Here is a 21565-nt window from a genome sequence, read left to right as displayed (position 1 = left end):
CTACCCATTCTGTCACAAATGTTTGTAAAGGCAGACTGAATGGGACCTTAACTTTATACACCTGTGCCAAATGGACTGAATGAAACACCTGAATTCAACGATTAAGGGGTGTGTCCCAATACTTTTGTCCATGTAGTGTATTTAGTAGAGAGGTTCAAAATTGCAGTGAAATACAAAAGGTTTCCAGAGAAACAGGATAGTTCATACAGAGGTCCTACATTACCTGTGCAAGCTAAGTGATTTTGATCTTCCTAGAGTTGGATCCGGTTTATATAAGAAAAATTGTTGTTGAAATAACATTCATTCAGTGGGGTTCTAAAGTTCACAGAGTGCAGGTCATTTATCTTATTTTGTTTGGGTTTCCTAACTTCATTATAGGAACTATAGCAACAACTAACAATGCAAACAGATATTTAATTATTGTTATGTTCATTAGCATTAAAATGCCTTGCCACTGGAAATGACAAATCATATATATAGACCAAGACCAAATTAAGTACATGAAAGGCTGCAGAAAGATGTGAATACAGCACCAGAGATGATCACTACTGTGACCATCACTGAGACCAGTATGCTGATATATGCCACAGCAATAGTGATACTTGAGATACTAAGCTACAAGATTATTAATCAAGGAACAGTGCCATCTGTGAAGAAGGAGGTTGGAGGCCAAGATATAGGCAACATGGAGAGAAGTCAGAGAGCTGTCAGAAATCCAGAAATGAATGATAAAGATACCTGAGAAGTACAACAAGCTGGCCATACCTGAAGCCTCGAAAACTTCCAAGCAAAGATTAACAGCCCTGGCTGCCTGCTTGAACAGGTACACAGGAGAAATAGAAACCAGCAGAATAAACTGGATGTTCTCCCACAAACCATCCAAAGTGTACTCTCGGTGACAGGGTAACCGCATGAGAATAGACCAACCAAAGCTGGAGATTGAACAATACTGGATAAGCATATGAGGGGTGGAGGCATCACACAACAACAAGGCCCAGTGGTTACTGAACCTGAGATCAGACCACAGCACCCTGCCTGTATCCAGTATCCGTTACACAGATATCCAAGAAAGGGTCTCAAGTATGAAGAGCTGGACAACTTCAGGGCCTGACATGGTCCACACCTACTGGCTGAGGAAGCTGACTGCACTCCATGAAAACCCGGAAGTACAAATGAACCAGGTACATGGCTCAAAACATGAGTGGGGTCCAGAAGAGCATTGGCAAGAACACCAGAGGAGCTACCAGATACTGATGTATAAAACAGTCACTTAAGACTGTAAGACCAGACAGACCAATCTGTGCACTGCCTGGATTGACTAGAAGAAAGCCTAGGATTTAATGCTCCACATATAGATCCTGGAATGCCAGAGGCTGTACATCAACAGCATGCTAAGAGCCTTCATCAAGAACTCACTGGGGCTGTAGAAGACAATCCTAGATGTCAACTTCAGGCCAATAGCATGAGTCACCACCAAGTGAGGCATTTACCAAGGAGATGACCTGTTCCCACTGCTGTCCTGCATATATGCCTGAATTTCCTCAGTGAAATCACCACCAAGAGTGGCGAATACCCACTACAGAATAGAGCAACCATCAGCTACTTTCTCTCCATGGAAGACATCAAGCTATATACCAGAAATGAATGAGAAATCGACTCACTAATCCATCTCAACAGGATATACAGCAACAACATCTGAATGTCATTCAGACTGGATAAGTGTGGTTGGAAGGTTACAAGGAAAGAGAAGATAGCTAGATCAAAGGGGGTCATACTACCAGAAGGTAAAATAACAGATGTTGAGGGCAGCTACAAATACCTTGGAATCACACAGGCAAATGTGAATCGTGAAGAGGCCACACGTAAAGCAGCTACAGCCAAATACCTGCAAAAAGTGAGGCAAGTCTTGAGATGAGAGTTGAATGGGAGGAACAAGATCCAGGCTATCAATGCCTATGCTCTGTCAGGCCTCAGATACCCCGCTGGAAAATCCTCACAATGCATGGAAGGTTTTATCCCAAATCCAGCACTTTGAGACTGTACACTAAGAGTAAGGAGGGGAGCCAATGACAAGTGAGCGTCAGAGCCACTATCCCGTATGAAACAACCAAGATCCAGGAATGCAGTCGTGGTTTTTTGAGACTGACACACATTTTGGTTTTCACAAAGTTTACTGCTAATTTTTTTTTTTATCCTTTTGTCAGATGTTTATATGGTATAGTGAAGTACAATTATAAGCATTTCATAATATTTAAAAAACCTTTTATTGAGAAATAAATCCAGTTTAAGCAATAATAAAGAGAGCTCCAGAGACAATAGCACTAAGAGATAAATGTTAAAGGTTTTGTTTGTTAAAACTGCATTTGTCATGATGTGGCCACCACGAGTAAATAGATTATTATCAACAATAAAGTATTGTATACTTATATGACGTATACCATTAAATAACTTTGAACGAGTTACACTAAAGCTTATTATGTTAAGGTTGTATAGCAGGGAAGTCACTAAATTAACAAAGGAAGTGACTGGATATGTAGACAGATCTGTGTAAACGTGATTAATAATATATCATTATAAAATGGGTGCTCTGAAAATATACTGATGCTTTTTCAGTAATAAAGTAAATTATAGAGTAAATGAGTAAAGAGTAAAGGTACAGTATATAAAACGAAAAAGTCAAATCGCATATAAAGATTTGATGGTAAGATACAGCAGTGGGAAGCGTACATATTAAAATAGTATCGAAAGCAGAAGGTGATACATTATTTAAGGTGAATAAAAGGTACAAAAATGTGAGCAGGAGTTGATAGAATTTTGGAAAGGTGAAATTTGGTTAAGTCAACATATTACTTCATTGAATTCAGCCAAGCAAATCAGAATCGATGGAATAGATTTTCAGATAAAATAATCATATGGATAGCAGTCTGTTAAGTGAGGTGCAGGGTATTCGAGTGCATTTTTGGCTTGAGAAAATTTATAGAAACTCTTCAGGTGTGGAGTGTTGACAATCGCAAGAGTTAATAAATCTTAAATTGTATCAGCTGACTGAGTGGCATAAATTGGATGAAGGTGAGGCTGTATTTCCTCATCTTAGGTTAAGGGTGAGAATAATGAGGATCTGGAAAAGGATTTGTTGGCTGCAGTGCTTAATTTGTTGTTGTCTAGCCAAGTGTCTGTGAGGGCAACAGTCGGATTGGAACAGTTACCGTGGGGACCGTTTGAACCAGCGCCAGACGATGGTAGGCACTGTAAAGGGTTAGATATTTTTGTAATGATAGAGCAGAGATGTTTATTGGGATAGAAGGCTGGCTAATTCCATATTGGTGAACAGAATTAACTCTGAGCCCAGAATACTGGAGGCAGGCACCTGTGCAGAAAGCTTCAACAGTGAATGAAATAATTGCTGTGCAAAAGCAACTGGCTAGTGGTTGCCTGGTTGAAGGAGTGTAATACAAAGAGATGATCAATTGATAAAGTTGAAAGCTGACCCTAATTTGGAGGCTGTTGTGTTGCATCATTATAAACAGGCTGGGTTAAGGTGGGAAGTAGAGTCTAGAATACAGCATTTTTTCACCTGCCCTGACACTGGTAGAATAGTGAGAGAAGATTATTTCAAATATGGTGGGGTATTGAACTAATGGAAGGTAACAAGGATGTCTTGTTACCATGAGGGAGGTGGTGCAGGTATACCAGACTTTAGAAAAACTGTAGGAAAGGGAAAAAATGAAAGCTTCTGGTTTGTCTTTTGAGGGATAACATGCTTAGGAAAAGGGATTGTCAATATGCTGTGAAAAAAAGCTAGAGACTGTTATGACATGCATACGCAGTGCTTAAGAAGTGATGTATCATGCTTATACTTGCCCCAGAGCGACAAGATCATAATAGAGGTTCACTCAAAATGGACCCCATGTAGACAAACAGCAAGTGAGGAGTATAGTGAGGAGTAAGTGAGTGATTTAAATATATACAGCAAGTCTAAATTTTAGTAATTGCAAGTATAGGTTTTTTTTTGTTTGTTTTACCAGGGAGCTGCAGTATTTGCTGATACACAGAGGAGTGTCAGGGGGCCGATAGAGAGCAAGCACAAGCGGGAGGGGGAACAAGAGGCCACACACATACTTGTTACTGCTTTAACAGGGAGAGGCTTGCCTACTATACACACACTTTGATTTATTAGTGAACTTAATCTGTGACTGCATAATAGAAACAAATCACATATTATTTCATTAAAGTAAAGAATAGAAACAGTGAATCGGTATAACAAATAGATTAACACAGCTTGTCAACATGTAACATAATTAGAAATACACAATGGGGATCAAGTAAATAACAAGTAGAAAAGGAGAAACCACCACTTCACATGATCCTATCACAAGGAATAGAGAGAGGAAAATAATGAATAAATCTCATGAAAAAGTGGAACAAGATGACAAGAGAAAAAAGCAGTGGCCCAAGAGAGGGTCTTTTGATGAAAAAACCTGCCAAATTGTAAAAGACCTCGTAGAACAAAGTGAAAAGAAAGCTTAAGTGGCTAACCAACGACTTGAACTGACAACAATACAAGTATGTGAAAAACATGCAAGATGAGTAGAAGAAAAAGAACTGGACTACAAGAAGAAAATTGAAACAAAGGAAAGCTGTGGACAACATCTTGAAACACTAAAAGATAGACCAGGCTGAGGCTGCGCTTCCAGGACCCCACCACATGCTCTTCATCATGTTTAGAAACGTGATGCGCCAAAAGGTAGTTTCCACATGAATTTAAGGCTAGAAATCAAACTGCTGTGGGATTTTAATCTGTAACATTCTGGTGGGTTACTATAAACAAGAATGTTGATTGATTAAATAACATTTATTATAACCAACAGCATTTTATTAATTATATTCATGATGCCCTAACAGTAGTAGCAGAGCAATTGGAAGCTATTTCGCTGATCACCTGGCAAAATCGTATGGCACTAGACATGTTATTGGCAAAAAGGGTCCTGCTGCACATTCATTTCAAATAACACAGCCCCGAATGGTTCCATTACAATAACGCTATCTAAACTGGAATCTTTGAGACATGAAGGAACTAGAAATTCTGGGGTTGATACAAGTGTGACTGGATGGTTTGATAATCTGTTTGGGAAATGGAAAGGTATCATTATGTCTGTCATCAGTAGCATAGTGATGGGAATGGTTTGCTTGTATTCTGCGGGTGTTGTATCGTTCCTTGAATTAAGGGTTTGATTGTGCGATTGTTGATTGATTTTTGATTGTGGATAAATCATTGTCAACCCAAATGTATGCTGAGTATCAACAAATCTCTGCCACAACTTATTTGCCATAAGGTTTTGTTTCAGTTTTATATATGGTCCTCATGTTGCTTGTTATGCTTCTCTCCTCCTCCTATTTTGATGGATTGTTCTATCCATATTATTATTCTCCATTGTTTTGATCCATCTGATTCCTTAACTGAATTCACAAAGGGCTTCGGTTGCTTCGATCTAGAGTTTGAGCTGTCTGGACTGTTCTAAAATGCCCTTTTGGGGTAGTGTATGACAAGAGGCTGGCAATTCAGCGGATGGGCTCTGGGTTTTTTCATGTAAAACTTTACTAACCCGTCTTGTTGTGTCGGCCACCATGATGTCAGCAGCTTCTGATTCCTCCAGGGTGACTGGAAATAGTGGTGGAAGTCCAAAGGTAGGCTGGACAGCCAATGATCGGTAAGATCCTGGATGCTGTTCGCGACAACCAAAGGCAGGTGCAGTCATGGGGCTTTATATCACCACATATCAAATTGTGTCTCCAAGTGTCTCTTTGTTTTTGGGGGAAATGAGGGAGGAGTATGGAGGGCTATGTGAAGCTTTTAATTTTTGATTTCTTGATGGCTTTTGATTATTCTGATTTATTTCTTTTAATGTTCTTATTTTTTTTCCGTTTATTTTTCATTTTATTTATTTATTTTATTTCCTGTTATTTACCCATAGATTTCCTTCTGTTTCTACAGAGATTGGGTCATTTTTGTTTGAGGGGCTGGGTAAAATGTTTAGCATAACCATTCATGGCGGTGCATTATAAATGACTGGTAATTCAGTAGATGAGTAGTAAATTTTGCTTTAAATTAGAGCGATAGTAATACTGTCTTGTCTTGCTGTGTCAGTATATAAATTCAGCTCTTAGTTGATGGTGGCTTATGTAATTTTATTTTATTTTTGTTTTTTGTTCCTACTTTACCTTATATTTCCCTGTTTACTTTTGTTTTCTCTTATTCTACTTTACACCTTTTGTCTAATCATCCAGTGTACCGAATAGACAATCATCCAGTATATTTACTATAGTTGTAACGGCATACAGCATGAGAACCTTCATGACCTTACAGAAACCAAAATGGAAAAAAAAAATATCACATATTACATTAGTAATTGATTATTGATATAATTTACAGTTACATTGTACTTGTGTTAACATCATTTATAAATTGGAGTGACTGTATTAGTCACAAGAATTGTGTCATAGTTCTAGACACCTTCCTCATGTTCAAGGGCTGTAAGACATGGACTCTGCTGGCAGAGACACCCACATAGGTAAAAGGGAAATGTTATGGGCACATGGTTAGACTGACTGACTCAATAGTTTGTATTAGATATAATCAACTAAAGTCACAATGTTGTTAAATTTCACATTAAAAACAATGTCACATTAAATAGAGATAATGGAATGATTGTTGATGACGAAAGTCATGAAAGGTAATAAGGTAATAAAAAAGGTAAATGAGGTAATAAAATTATATTATTTAAGTAATAAATGATGGGATATAGCAGGAAGTGTGCAGGAAGTGTGGATGACCAAATTTGGCCTCTGTGACAAGTCTGGGATTGAGGCCAGGACTTGCCAAAAGATACAGTGTTATTGTGATGGGTACCAAGTGGGATGAATGAGGCTGTTGTTTTTAAAAAAAATATTACAAACTGTGATTTGGAGAAAAAGGTGTCAAATTGGATAAAAAAACATCTCTGGTTTATTTTTGACATAATGGAGGAAATTTGGAAAATACTCTGTATAAAAATAGTTATGTAACTAACCTTGAATAAAGTGTATAAAGATGAACCCTCCTGAGACTGTTAGACATTCTCCAGAAAATGTGTCGTTTGTATGTAACATTGAGCTCAAAAATAAAATACTGGACCAGCTATTCTCTTCAATTAATTCCTGAGTCTGCATCTTTATCTCTATTTAATGTGTATTAAATAAAACAGTTGGATACTTGGGGAACCACAGCAGCGCAGGAACAAGCTCTGAATACAAGATTAATAGAGGCTGGGATCTACCACACCAGGCAGGACCGCAGATGCAGGCTGTGCAAAGATGACCCTGAAACAATCCAGCACATAACACTGAGATCCAAGTTGCTAGCAGGCAGGGTATACATGGAACGCCATAACCAGGTGGCTAGCACAGTATACGTATACAGAAACATCTGTGCTCTACAGGTTGGAAGTTCCAAGGTCAAAGTGGGATACACTCCCAAAGGTGGTGGAGAATGACCATGCCAAGCTCCTGTAAGACTTCCAGATACAGATACAGACAAACAAAATGGTAATGGCTTACCAACCAGACAGTACTGATGGAAAAAAAAAAATCACAAGCGAGCCATAATGATAGATGTAGCAATCCCAAGCTATAGCAACATAGTTGTATAGATATATCATAAAGGATGCTAAGTTTGCAACTATTAGTCACTGTCGCGAAAATACCAATAGTCTATGCCTGTTATTTTAGGGATAGCGATGAGCACTCACTAACTTAAAAGTGGGTGGGGTGCAGAAAAAAATGCCATTTTATGTTGATTTTTTAAAAACTACTCTCTACTTTAAGTCCGTGTTATAAGAGGTACTGTACTTCCACAAAACACAACACAAAGCTATTATAACCTACTCACATTTGATGTGAAACTGGCTCCACGCTAGGAATTGTTCTTTCACCGTAGTTAACATACTGATCTATAATGAGCGAATTGCATTTATGCCCGTGACGCTCTTTCGTTTTCAAATAGTACCGCTCGTAATTTTCCGGTAGTATAGTTTACAATCTCAAAACTTCCCCCTTTTTTTGCTAGCGTTTGACTGAAATAAGTGCCCGTCGTAATGTTTATAAGACAGAACATTTTAGGAAACAACTGAAGAAATATTCAGAGCACTGTTGTGTCCCTCTTTGCTCGGCATCTGCGAAGTTTAATGGAAGTTGAAGTTTCCATAGTTTCCCAGCACAGAATCAACTCAGGAGACAGTGGCTAATAAACATCCGTGGTGACCACTTTGCCATTTAACAGCATGCGAAGGTCTGTAGCAGATATTTCATACCAGACCACTTAGTTGAACCCCAAAACACAAAAAGTCGTAGACTGGCAAAAGGTGCAGTGCCGTTGCTTTTTGAACGGAGCGGCTACAGCATTCATGTACTGCGGCCCAGTGTGTGGGAGAGGACAGAAAGACCGCTTGATCACACCTCCCTTGAAGATCCATCAACAGATCTTACAACAGATCACGATTACTGTGCTTCCCCTGCGCCGCCATCGCTAGACATGTCTTGCGCGGAAAATTAAGATCTGTACCGTGAAGTGGAGCAGCTGAGAAATGAGATACAGTAACCACGCGTCCTGCTAACTTTTGGACTACACCAGTTTGCCGACTCAGACGAGGATATTGGATTTCACACCAGGTAAAGTGTAGTAAACATCACGAAAGATACAATGCGCTGACACTTTGATAGGTAATTTGCTGCTGAAAACGTTAATATAATATTTTTCCCCCCAACAGATCCCCAAGCTATGACCACTTAATAGCATTTTGGTGGATCATTGAGCCATCCATCCACTAAATGGTTCGTGTCTCAAGAGCCAATGCTGCAGCAAAGAACAAAGAGGTGACCTATTCACAGTTGTCAGGGGTAGGTCTTATTTTATTCACTGTATCATAGTTCATAAGTTCTGGTCTTGGTTTTCTGGAGAGTAAGTATCCAGCACCGCTACAGATTTCCTTGCACAGTTGAGCAATCAGTAGCTGTCCTGGACTCTAGTCCTCCAAGATTGGAAATTTTGTCATGTGCTCAAAATATTATCATGTTTCAACATTATTTTATTAGATAATTGAATGCAGGTTGGTTGTCCATGCCATAATTGTACAATATTTGATAATATACATTACTACCTTCACAGGGGCATCTACTTCTCTGCTGGTTTGAAGGAGAGAGATTTGAGACACCGCTTTAGCATTCATGCTTCCACAGTGAGTCAAATTATTTCAACATAGACAAACTACTTCTACACACTTCTTGGATCTGTGTGTATTTGGTTGTCACCAGAGGTTGAAAACCAACTTCCCTAAAGAATTCTGAATTTCCTGACACTCAGGTCATCTTGGACTGCACTAAGCTCAGGTGTCAAATGCTCTCATCAGCACTCCTACAAAATAAGATGTACTCCACATACAGATCTCACTGCACCATGAAGGGCCTAGTTGGCATAGCCCCACATGGTGTGGTGACATTTGGCTCCTCACTTTATGTTGGGTCAGTGAGTTACAAAGAGTTATTCAAATGGTCAGGGTTGGTCAGTTGTTCACAGAAGAAATGGCAGTGATGGTTGACAATTTCTCATGACTAATTGCATTAAATGGAAAGTCTACTACCCACTATCTACCTGTTGTTGCATATGTATGACGAAGTATACAGTTTGAATCCTTTCTCCAGCTTGCTAGACGGGGCTTTACTCGTTTCCCTGCACATTTTCGGAAGCTCTTGCAAACACCTAGTAAAAAAGACTGTCATTGCGTGTGTCCTGGAAAAACCGGAAACGCAAGAGCAGCGCTAAGAATAATGCGGGAGTACTTGTGCAAATAATTATATGACATCATATTCTAGAATACAAAAGACCTTAGATCATAATTTCTTGACTAATTTCCGGCAGCAAACCTAGGTTAGATGAGATGTTTGGTTTTGTAAAAACAATGCAATCACTTAATTTGGGATTAACTGCTCTTAGAAAAATGTTATAGATTTTTATCTTTTCAATGTAAAGTAGATTTGATAGTTTGTATACAATTATACAACATAAATATATAAAATAAAGAACGACAGCATTAGATATTCACAGGAAGAAGTGCCCTACTCTGTTAAGGTAGTGCTGAAGAAAATTGAAAGTGCACAGCTGAATTGAGCAAAACAGGTAGGGTCAGTATTTGATTTAGGCAAAACAATGACGAATGACGAAAATCTCAATTTTCTTTTCTCAGTATTTTATTCTTTCCTCCTGGTTCTATTCTTTGAACTTCAAAAGGAAACCCCTCTAAAATGTAAGCATTTTTCATGTTATAGGAGATGACTGAAAAGCTGAAAGTGATCCTGAATAGGATGAATCTGACTTTCTTCCACACGAGGAAGAGCTCAATGGAGATGAGGTGAAGTCATCTGACAGGGAAGAGAGGAAGAAATATTCTCAAATGTTCAGTACCTTCCTGAAGTCAAGACTTGACAAAGAAAATGACTTCAGTGTGGTTCTGCAGTGGCTGAATGATGCCAGTGAGTAGCACTAACTTGAGCAACAAGAATACAACAAAGAGCACAGGCAGTGTAATGGGGAAAGTGCAACTGTGCACAAAGGACTTTAAAAATTGATGTCTATTTTGACACCTGACAGGGTTTTCTGTTTTGTCACTGTTCATGTTAACACATCACTCCATTCCTCTGTCCCTGCAAGATTGAGAAAATCACAACCAGGCAGCAATATACATACATTTGTCATTGTATCTATTTTTATGCACCTGTTAACAACCTTCTCTCAGGCCAAAAGCTGCAGGACATACAGGAAGATATAGAATTCAAATTCACTGATAACATTACAGAGGATGTTATCCTGTGGGTGGTGGAAATGGAAGCTAAAATCTAGATGTTCGTCTGAGGCATGAAGGCATGCATTGAATAACTGCAAGAGTTGAGTGCTCTGATCTGACATGCACAGCAAGAAAACCAAAAAGAAAGGTAACTGAAAGAACACAGAAATATGCCAGTGTAAATATCTTTACAGTACATGATACAGACTCTTTTTACTGACACAATAATACTGAAAGTTTTAATTTTATTGATGTGAGGTAAGGTGGGCTCAAACCCAGGTTAGCTAAGTGATGACACCATCAGCTTACTGGGTGAGCAACCACACTCTAATGGTGGGCTGGTGTGCAGAACAGTTAGATCGTGGAGCAGGTAAAACAAGAAAAGTAAATAACCAAAAGGGGAGCTGGACCCCGGCCGCTTTGTTGCAAGGCAGACAAAGACCCGCTAGACTGAAGCAGCTATAAAACTATCTGTGCTTATATCGCCATGGCGAGCATGGGAAAATGGAGAACCAAGGATGCCACAGGAAGAATGGCAGCCCCGATGCCCTGGGGAAAACCAAACTTCCTAAACAGAACCAGAAAACAGGGGGGAACTGTAATGGCTAAGGGAGGCCTTGGGAGAGAGACAGATTTGAGGGGGGAAACTGGAGAGGAGAGGGGACGTGTAAAAACACGGACACCCTCGCAGCGCAGAGGTGCGGTGTAGCACAAGGGCTCACAGCTCTCAGTACCTGAAGTTACCGGCTAGGCGCTTGGCTCAGAACTTTGGCAAAGACCCAGCACTGAATGACTGGGTCACTGGGCTTATATAGGCCTAGTGCAGCTGTTGGGCGTTAAGCCTGATTAGTGGTGTGCCTGACTCTAATCATCATTGTAAGGGTCGGTGCCAGGCCGAGGCCCCCTCCAGCCACCAGAGGGAGGCCTCGGCGTGGCACCGACCCTTACAGTGATGATTTTCCAGTAGTTACTAAGGATGGTGTGTGGTGGTTGTGGAGAAAGTCAAAGGTTGATGCAAAGACCATCCAGCATTTCAGCTGCCTTCAGTCAACTGCATCCTGTCTGAAATCAGTTTAGGAACCAAAACAGCCACAGAGCTCTCCTATATGCTAGTAGATATGGCTAAATCGCTATCGTGCAGTAAAGCCTTTAAATTTGCCCAGTCTGGGCTGCAGATCTTGAATGATGCATTTCAGGAGCAGTCATGCCAGGTCCAGCACCTGCAAATACTGATGGATCAATTAAAGGTTGAAGCAAACAGTCTGAACAGCAGATTGCTCTAGGAGCTCCAGCTGGTAAAGACCCTCTTGTTCTTCAGAGCCAAAAGTCAAGCAGCCATCAAGTTACATCAAGAAAACCCTAAAGTCATCAAATATGCTCCTCCACCTCAGAACCCACAAAAGATCATAGAAGCTCCACAGATTATGCAGACATGATCTTCTTCCAAGAGCTCTTCTGATGATGAGACATGGTCTACATCAATCCTTAAACATTCTGCAGTGATGGACAGACAGGAAATGCAGTTACTCTCTTGAGGGCTTCCACTCATATGTGTTAAATATTATAGAAACAAGTCTCAAAAATAACTAGGCATAATGAGAATGACATACCTGAGGAGCTACAGGACATAGGCCTCAATGCAGACATTGCAAATGATCCATGCATCCTCTTCACCATCCTGCTAAATATCATTTATGATTCCTTCAAGAACCTTGATGTCAAACTGCATCCTGCACCCTGAAGTAATGTTGGAGACAGTAAGGTAGATCATGGCAATTTCCTTGATTAACACCAGCAAAACAGCTGTGACTATCCCAAAAGAGATCAGAAAAACATTCCCTAAGCATAAGCAGGACACCACAAAACAATGGGTAATGATGAGCAGATTCTTGTAGATCACAACCTGGCAAGAAAGAAGGACGAATGTAAGAAGCTTCCCAAGCATGAGCAGGAAGCAGGCTACAATTTGGAGACTCTTATAGTCCAAAAAGAGGGACAAAAGAAGGATGAAAGCAGACAAGATGAATTCCTTACCATCATTGGCCAGCAAAGAGCAGGACTGCAGGGAGCTGCTGGTCCATACGAGCTTCCAGGAAATGCACAGCCAGACAAAAACTAAACAAACAGAACTAACCGAATTGCACCATTCATTCCAGGAGCTCAGCTATACCTCAACCCTATCATTTGATAGCATGCATGAAGAGGAAAATGAAGTGACTACATTTCAGACATGCCAGACCTCATCTAAATCCCAAAAATTCAAGAGGAGTGCAACAAGGTGTGTCAAGCTGGAGGATTTTACTCAGAAACAAAAGGGAACTCTAGAAACACATCTTCTGTCAGAAAATGTGTCACGATTAGTCCCTTCCATCTTCCGTGTTCCATGTTTTCCCTGTCTTGTGTATTTTAGTTCAATTCCATAGTTTCGTTTTCTCCGCCCTTTGTTTGATTGCTTACACCTGTCCTTCCTTTCTACCTTGTTAAATTCACGTATTTAAACCCTGTCATGTGGCCTGTGTCTTGGCTGTTCATTGTTTCTTTGAATCCATGTGTTTATGTATTTGAATGTTTTTGAAAGCCTGTCTCTGTATGTTTGTACTCCGTGTGTCCTAGCCTTAATGTTTCTTAGCCCTGAGTTTTCCCTAGTCTTTGTCATAGACTTCTTCCCTTGTTTGCCTTTGTGTGCCTTTGGTTCATTTAACCTAGCCCTTGCTTTGTGTATAATGTATCCACGTACTCTCCGTGTTGGCTCTATGACCCTGGACTGCTGTATTGACTACGACTCTGCATTTGCCCCTAATAAGTCTTGCTCTTCTCCGTATATGTGTCTGCCTCCTTACCTTATTTAATTTTTCTTTTAATATTCTATTGTGAGTTTGGGGGAACCTTTTATTTCTTGTTATCCTAACTTGATTGGAAATACCATATTGCTTGATTATTCAAAACTGCAGATTGCATATCCTTTTGGACTTCCATTTAAGTGCAGTTTCAAATTAAGTGTGCTATTTTCAAGTCTTCAGAGATGAGCTGAAATACTTTTGATTGTGAGCAGTTCATACTTTATTCTACATACCTTCCTCCTTATGTCACACTTTTACAAATTATCTTCATCTCCACTGTTCATAAGACTGTCCTAGAACTTTACAGGCTCCTTATGTAATTTTTAAGACAATTGCAAAACCTTCTGTTCTTAGGAGTAGTCTGCCTCTTGTGGTGATTCCTGAGATTATAAAGGAATATTCCTCTCTGAATAGTTATTTTAAAAATGTTTTTTTTTACATAAATATGCCAACCTCTCTGAACTAAAGAAAATTATTTTTGTTTATGACTGAATGGATTTGTTTATTCCTTTACTCTGGACCTGGAAATCTGGTGGATTTCTTCTAATTGTTGATTCACATAATTATGTTCTATATTGAATTAACTAAGTGAAAATATTATGTTTTAATGCTTTGTTAAATTCTTTCTTGAATTTAAAAAAAAATCACTAAATTGCTGAAATGCATAAAGATGAAGTGCCTCTTTTGTGAAGCTGTGGGACTACTACAGTCTTGATCTGCTGAATCCATATCCCTGCAGAAGCTACTTACTAGGTCATCACTTCTTGGCTTTTAAACCTAGAGAAATACAGTGGCCTGTGATTCATCGACCATTTCATCAATGCCACTCCATGAAAGCACCAAACTATCCGCTGACACCAAGGAACAATGTTACTCTTCTACCAGAGACCAGGTAAATGGAGGCCTGCTTTATGTACTAAAACAGTGAACCCAGAATTATTATATTTACTTTTAACAAAGCACAGAAATAAAAAGAAACAAATGTTCTCCAATTTTAATGACCTACAATTTTAAGCGAGCATGATATTCACCCATGGCAATTTGTTGTTTGGTGTGAAGAATTTCTGATTTCAGTCTTTTTTTTTTGTCAAGTGAAATTAATGTTGTAATACAGATCAGAAAATTGTTGCTTCAGATGTTTATTCACTAATGAAGGCCTTGATTACCTTTGTATTTGATTTGAGTCCTTGTCCTCTGTGAAGTGTTACCCTAATCAAAAAAACTGGATGAAGTTTGTTAAAAGTTGGTTATCCATATTTCAGGATATATAGTTTGAATCACTACCACCTTCTTTCCCAATTGCTTTCATAGCGGTTTCTCATTTATCATCATCTAGTTTATTATCTGACTATTAAAAAATAAACATAGATTGACTTACTTTTTCCATATTTCTGTTGTTGATGAGAGATTTTAATTATACTATGAATGTAGCTCTAACACTAAGGGGCCAGATGTAGGCTACAAGTGTAAATATGCTTTAATGGGGTCTTTCCATTTTCATTGTAGTTACAAACAGAGAGGGTCTATCTATCATATCTATCATATATTCATATAATCTTTGTTACATCACACATGCAAGGTGTTTCATAAATTCAACTTCTATAGATAGGTGGGTAGTATAGTTAGACTGCTGATTCTTGGTGTGCTGGATCATGTGTACATTGTTGCACTGAGCCATGTACATTACATTGCTATTCTTGTGATTTGTGTAGTGTCCTTTTAGTGTACAGATTTCTGCCTTAGTGTTGTGCTGGATGTGAAATAGACAGGAATATAGTGGGTAGTCATAGCACAGTGGTTAAGGTACATGACTAGTAATCAGAAGGGTGCCAGTTGAAGCCCCACCACTATTTTTAAGAATAGAGCAGCTTCTGTGGGTAAAGACTTATTTGTTCTAGACAGTTCAATTACCTGGATGGAAAACTTCATTATCTTTGAAATGTTTCAAGACTTCACCAGGAAATTGTCTACAATGTACATGCATTGATTCAAGTGTCAAGTCAAGAGGTCAAGAGGCTTTTTATTGTCCTTTCAGCTATATACAGGGATACAGTGAAAAGAAATAATGTTCCTCCAAGACCATGGTGCAGCACAAAAGAGGAACATATTGTAAACAATAAACTCAGTAAATGTGTAAACAATAAATATGAAATACAGACAACATATAGGGCAACGTTGACCAGTGCACAACACCAAGTGTGTGGAAAAAGGCTGTACAATATTGTGATATTTTAACAGATATGCATATTGTATACAGCAGACGCTGAGGTAACAGCTAGTACACTACTGTAAGTGTCAGGACCTCCCCTCACTGGCGTCACGGTTCCCACGGCAACGCTATTTTTGTTTCTTTCCTGGTTCTGTTTTCTTGTGCTTCCTTGTTTTGGTTTTGTAATGTTCCACCCCCTTGGTTGTATCCCTGGCTTGCTATTATGTTCACCTGTGTCTTGTTAAGTTATCGTTACCCTATGTATGTAAATCCTGCCTTATTGCCTGTGTGTTTACTGTTCATTGTGTCAATCTAAGCCTCTGTATGTGATTTGAAGCCTGTTTGTTATTCATGCCGTGTTCGCTATAGCTCGTATTAATCTTAACCTCCATGTGTGGATACTAGCCTCTGTGTGTGAAATACACAATCATGTGCGTTTGTTTGTTTGTTTATTATGTATTCCCAGACTCTACGTGTTGACTCTATGACCCTAGACTGTTCAAATGACTCTGAATATGAATTTGCCCTTAATAAATTTTGCTCTTCTCAGTGTGTGCGTCCACCTCACGTTCACGCCATGTTACATTAAGAACACAGAGTATTTGTTGGTTAGAAATTTACAACAATTACAAATCCAAGAAGAAACAGGCAAAAATGGTGACTGGTGAAGGCTCCTAAGGTTGAGGCATAGCAATAGTCTCCAAATCTTCACAAGTGCTTCCCTGGGTATCAGCAGGGCTAGGGTTTGCTTTGTCTTAGCTGTAGAGAAACCCATAACTCAAGGTTTCACCTGAGTCAGTGTTATCCCAGTAACATTTACCAGGATTCTAGGCAGGCTTGCAGAAATGTAAGGCAGATGTAATACTGTGTAATACTCTGTGATACCCGAGGAGATTAACCATAGGTGGACTATTAGGCACTAGAAGAATTAAACCTGCACTAGGGACAGTGTGGCAGTGCCAATAACCAGCAGGCCAGAAGGTCCCAAGGCCAGTGAGGAGACTATAAGGACTACAAAGAGTACTTGGACACAGTAAATGGTGGGAGCATTGTCATAGCCTGACCTGGATTAAAGAAAGAAAGGGAGTATGGAGCTAGAGACAATCAAGCTGCGATTCCTTGTTCCTTATGCATGACTTCTCTCACACTTTGACCTGGACTGAACCACAGATGTAAACTTGATACTGATACATGAAATTGATACTGGAGGACAAGGGAGCTAATTGGCAAGTAGCCCAAGATTTTGTGTGGCTGAGGATATAAGGTGTAAACTTGTACTTTCCTTGTAGAGTAAAGACTGCTAGTTTGAATTGTTGTTTATTAGGCCTTTCCATAAGTAACTACCGTTACAGGGTCATGAGGCCTGAGACATCATTGATTAAGGGTAAATTAAAATCCACACCCATAATTGCAGAAACACAGAAGTGGGACACTAGCAATAGACAGCTGTTTAGTGGTGCCTCTGAAGCAAGCAGTATATTCACAAAAGAAGTACACAACATGATCTATAAATACCTGAACATTGATGACAAATCTAACAAGACACAAAACTCTGGAAGTGAATGATTGGGGAAAGAGCTTGGGTGCAGCACTCTGGAGGTTTGTGAAGAGGGTCACCCTGATAGCAGTCTTCTGTGAATAGCACATTTTGCCTGTACTCTGAAAGACATTTGAAGATAAAATATTTTAATGTTTTTCTTAAAATCTTTGGTGATATACCAGTGTTTTTCTCAGCCATCCTGGCCATCCTTGAATCAAATAGGCTTGTCTCGATTCAAAAGGTTCCCTAATTCCAGAATGACAAAATCCACTGATTTATTTAAAAATTACCAAAGAAATCATATAAATTCTGTACCTTCCACCAACAGTGGCTGTCTGTAATTTTAAGACCAAAAGTTTCCTGTTACATCTTCCTTGGTTTACTTTATGGTCAGACAGACCTGTCTTGTCCTTTACATTCAAAGACCTTTTGACTGTATGGAAGACCTCTGGGTCATACAAGTGTCCTGTGTTCTTTTGGTGTGGGTGTGTGTGTTCCATTCCAGATCCAGTTTCCAGATCCTGGCTGTTGTGTGCTATGGCTACCACGTTTGCCATGTCTGCTTTTTCTATTTGTCTATTGAGCAGTTAGACCATTGTCGAAAAGGCAAATCTTTTGTTGGTGGCTGATTTGTATAACGTGGTTGTGCCTTGCTCTGCTAATAAAGAGATTAAAGGACTATGGAGTCTTCCCTTGCTGCAGCTGGAGTTCTGCCAGAACGGGAGTTGGGTGTTGCTTTTGGGTTGTGGCTATTGGCCCAGCTCAGGGTGTGGACATGGCAGAGGCTGTGGACGACCACGTAGTCAGGCCACGCATGGATCCCAGGGTTTCTCCCAAGGTATAGGGGTAGACCCAATATTAGAATTAAAATTGAAGGAGTTGGAGCCGTAAATAAAAAAATAGGAACAAGCGGCTGAGCTGCTACGTCTTCAGACTCTACAGGTAGACATGGAAAGGGAGGTGACACTTAAAAGCTTGAGTATGGGCTTGGAAAACCCATATCTCTTCCTCAGAATGCTGCCTCTCCAGCACTGGTAAGCCCTGTACCTTCAGGTACACCAGTGCCTAGGACCTATTCTCCTTGGGTCTCTTTTGCCCCAGGTCCCTCCAACTCTGCCACTGGGCATTTTGATGTCAGTTGCCATATTCCAGTTGTTCAACTCGCTAGAGAGAGTAAGGCAGTCATATTTGTTTGAGACGTTTGTTCATAGTATTTGATATTTGACTTAGTGTATGACCTTGGTTTGCTTCCCATTTTGATTTTGCTCTTGACTTTGCCCTAATAGTTAGCTTTTGGCATTGTGTTTTTGTATATATTCCACTTTTTTTTGTGTGTTCATTGGTAAGTAGGGAGTGACTGCCATTTTGTTTGGGGTGTGGGATTGCTCTGTGTTTTCCACCTAGGAAGTAAGTGTAGTTGTGTGTGTATTTTCTTTTGTCTCTGTAGGTTTAGTGAGTGTCTTTTTGTTTCTAGTGGCGTTTGTTTGTTATTTTGGCCTGGATCATTCCTGACGTTATAGTCCAGTGCCACACTATGTCTTGTATATATCACACTGTCTGTTGTAAAATACATTGTATATCATTGCACTCCTTTGGTCTGTTGCAGTCTGACTTCATTTCTACTACACACTTGTCTAGCTGTTTTACTCACACTTCCTGTTATGGCCTGGAGCCTAGATGAGGTCGTAACACAAGAGTTTAAGTTTATCTTAGTGTTATCATAGATCTTTGGGAAACCAAGTTAAGGACTCACTCCTAAGCATCAAAGAACACATTTCTAAGGTGTCTAAAGGACTTAACTGGAAAGATGTTTAATTATTCTGAGCAATATTTAAACAAAGTACAATTTAACCCTGATATTAAAGGATTAATTGAACAAGCAATACAGAGTAGCTGCCATTTTCTCTTCCTGTCACTCTTATAGGAAGCTGACAAGAAGTGAAATGCCCATTCTATGGAAATGCACTGCAAAAGTCACTGATGTTCAGTTGGCCAGAAAGCTGTCAGTTACATTTATTTCTGTATCCATTATGCTATGCCTCCTAGAGATTAACATCCATCACCGCAATACCAGTACACAGAAAGCATTGCAGGACAGGTACCCCACATATACTTCATAAACATGCTGCTTTATTGGCTGCTATGCCAAGAGCATATGAGCTGTTTGCCATAAAGATCTGTGTTGTTGGATTTGTTGGTTTAATAACTAGAGCCTTTTATTCACTAGTTTAATAATGGTCTTCACTAACATAAGAAATACTTTGTTTTTGTTTCTTTTGTACTTATGGATTGGTGGAGTCACAGAAGTACTAGGGAGAAGAAATCCATAGGCAATGATTAAGCCTAATGCATTTATCTTCTTAATGGTAGCAGTAATAACTAGAGAATCAACTTTAGTGCCATCAGGCAGTCATTCAAAAACAAACATAAATAAACATTACCCTTATGCCAGTGGTTTTCTCCATTAAATTCATACCAGTTATTTAAATACATTCCCTTAAGTGTGTTGTCAGTCTAGAGTACTCCTGCACAACACATTTTAGTGTTTTCCTTACTCCCAACACCCCTTACTCATTAATTACTTAACACACCATCCAGTGGGTGTGTATGGGTCCCTTGACTCTCACATCTCATGGCTTCAGAAACACAATGGTTCTTCAGTGGTATTACTTTGCTAAATTAGTTCAAGTGAGCACAGTGACAAAAACCACAGTGCAGGTCAGCAGATTTCTTAATTATGGAAATGTACCTCATATTAGGTTACACAACTGACTTTGGTATAGGAGGTTGGGGGTTTGAATCCTGACCATGGCATCTCCAATGTGATCTCTTAGGCAAGGCCCTTAACATCATAATGTCATTCGGACTGAATAAGTGTGGTCATATGGTTACAAGGAAAGAGAAGGTGGCTAGAACAAAGGGGATCACACTACCTGAAGATAATATAACAGATGCTATGGGCAGCTATATGTATCTTGGAATCCCACAGGCAAATGGGAATCATGAAGAGGCCACAAGGAAAGCAGCTACAGCCAAATACCTACAAAGAGTGAGGCAAGTCCTGCCATCAGGTACCCTGCTGGCATAATAATCTGGCCTAAGGAAGATATAGAAGCCATGGACATCCTCACACATGCATGGGGGGGGGTTCATCGCAAATCCAGAACCCTGAGACTGTACACTAAGTGGAGGGAGGGCAGCTAAAGACTAGTGAGCATATTCTGGATAGGACAGGATACTATTTGGCCACTATCCAGTATGAAACAACCAAGATCCAGGTATTTGCCAAGATAATGTCCCCAAGTGACAAAGTGCTTAGTGAGCACCTCAGACAGCAGAAACCTGAGGAGGATGGAAATGAGGAGGAATTGGGACCATCATGGGAGGAAAATCTCTGATAGTAAAATCTTACCAATACTGCACAGAGACACTAATCATGGCAGCACAGGAACAAGTGCTAAACACGAGATCAGTAGAGGCTGGGATGCCCCTGAGACAATCAAGCACATAACAGTGGGATGCAAGATGCTAGCAGGCAGGGCATACATGGAACGCCATAAACCAAGTGGATGGCATAGTGTACAAAAACGTATGCTGTACAGACTGGAAATTCCAAGTTCCACCTATACCCCGAAAGGTGGTAGAAAATGACCATGCTAAAATCCTGTGGGACTTCCAGATACAGACAGGTAATGGGTAACCAACAAGACATACTAGTGGTGGACAAACAACAGAAGAGGGCCTTAGTGATAGATTTGGCAATCCCAAGTGATAGCAACATCAGGAAAAAGGAACACAAGAAATATCAAGGGATGAAGGAGGAGATAGAAAAGCTTTGAGGTGGTGAAGGCAACTGTGGTACCCATGGTAAGTGAAGCACTGGGGGCTGTAACCCCCAAATTGGGAAAATGACAGATACCAGGAACAATATTTGAGATCTCGGCCCAGAAGAGTGCAGTCTTGGGCTCCCAGGAATCCAGTAGAGGACCCAATCTTAAAGTAAAAAGATTGCCCGAAGGGTAAGTGTGTATGTAAATATATATATATATATATATATATATATATATATATATATATATATATATATATATATATATATATATAT

Source organism: Electrophorus electricus, chromosome 20, assembly GCF_041902795.1.
Source record: "Electrophorus electricus isolate QZ-2024a chromosome 20, ASM4190279v1, whole genome shotgun sequence".
Taxonomy (NCBI): Eukaryota; Metazoa; Chordata; class Actinopteri; order Gymnotiformes; family Gymnotidae; genus Electrophorus; species Electrophorus electricus.
Note: the sequence above shows the minus strand (reverse complement) of the source record.